Below are 1,600 nucleotides of genomic sequence, written 5' to 3' on the forward strand. Positions count from 1 at the left end.
AGGGACAGCTGAACACTTGTTTTTCAGACAGTTGTAACTGTATTTCAGTCTTTTCAAAAGAGTGCTGGGGCTCCAGACTCAAGTACTGGGCTGGGTCCACAGCTCCAAATCATTCACCAACAGTGAGCCCCAGGACAGAAGATGCAGCAAAACAGGACCTCTTCCTCCACGGCAAGTGCTGATTTCAGCTGTGGCACGATGGGGAACAACGGAACTCTTCCTTGAAACTGGGCGGTGCTGACAGGTGCCTGCCATGCTGATTCCCTTATACTTCCTTCCAGTCTCTGGAACTAGTTCAGCTGGCGGATGAGCTGGTTGATGCGCTCACCCCGACAGCCAGGTGAGCCTATCTCCTTGAGGAAGCCCACTCTGTTCTTGGTAGCGTGCCGGGCCACAGACAGGTGGAAAGGGCGCAAGAAGCAGGCGATCGATCTCCTGGAAATGCGCCCCTGGGAAGGCGATTTCATGGATGAGGTCTTCCAGGCAAATGACACCAAACTTGCCCAGGTGCTCCTCAATCACGGAGTTGTCCATCAGCGGGAAGGTCTTATTCTTAATCTTGCCCTGTCCACGTTTCAAAATCAGTTCCCAGACAGACTTCAGATTTGGGAATCCCCAGGTCACATAAGGCTCCACTATTCGCAGCATTTTGAGAGTCTGGAGGGTGACTTTAACAAAGACACCACTGAACAGCTTCTTCAGGCTAAGTCTTGCAATGGTCTCCTGCGCTAGTGAACTCACCCCATTGATACTTTGGAGGCGGACAACGAAGGCCAAGGAATGTTCATCAAGTGCTTCCAAAGCGCCAGGATTCACTTCTAGTCCTTTCAGCGCACCCCGTCACGCCACTGCCGCCAGAAATCATGAAGGAAAGATTCCAGTGGTTTGAATCTGATCTCTTTTACCTTCCTCTCTTTCTTTGCCAAAAGTGCCTGCTTTGCCTGGGTGGCTTTCAGGGCTTGATAAGCCTTCTTCTTTTTCAGGAGATTTTCTGGAACCAAGGGGATCTTTTTTCTTTGCTCTTCTTCCCCCATCTTTCCAGCGTAGAGCTACTTTTTTTTTTCATTTTTAAAATTGTCATGCAGTAAACTCGACTGGAAGGAGTGTACTGTTCTGAGTGTTTTAACATTTACATACACCAATATTTGTGTAACTTTCATCACCATTGGGACACACAGTAGATGTCCCCCCATACACACACAAAAAAGACCTGATGCCAAAGTATACAAATTTTAAAGCAATATTGAAGAAGGCAGTTTCTGTTATCTGTGACATTCCTTACTATGGAGTACTTCATTTCCTCCAAACTCAGGGCCAAAGAGGTACTGCTAGCACAGGGACCCAGCAGAGTAACAGCAGGTGTGCTCCAGGATCCGATGGATAGGCTAATTTCTGAATTCTCTTTTCCACTTTATCGAAGTTCAGCCAGGGTTAGAAGGTGAAATCTATGGCTAGTGTCTTGCTTGAAACCAGCATGGACTGCATAAAATGTTCCACCACAAGCTGGGGGTCTATTTGAAAATGTGGCGGATGGCTACAGGGACCACTTGTGCCTCAAAGAGCTGCTCGGCATGGCTGCACTGACAAAGGTTCTACAATC

At 47.9% G+C, this 1,600-nt stretch overlaps 1 pseudogene; it reads right to left on the reverse strand.

Annotated features, from left to right (window-relative positions):
- Nucleotides 1–290: 290 nt before the first annotated feature.
- LOC101562467 lies at nucleotides 291–1,034 on the reverse strand (annotated as a pseudogene).
- Between the last annotated feature and the right edge of the window lie 566 nt (nucleotides 1,035–1,600).

This window comes from Octodon degus, unplaced genomic scaffold (genome assembly GCF_000260255.1).
Source record: "Octodon degus isolate 3935 unplaced genomic scaffold, OctDeg1.0 scaffold00059, whole genome shotgun sequence".
In the NCBI taxonomy this organism is placed as follows: domain Eukaryota; kingdom Metazoa; phylum Chordata; class Mammalia; order Rodentia; family Octodontidae; genus Octodon; species Octodon degus.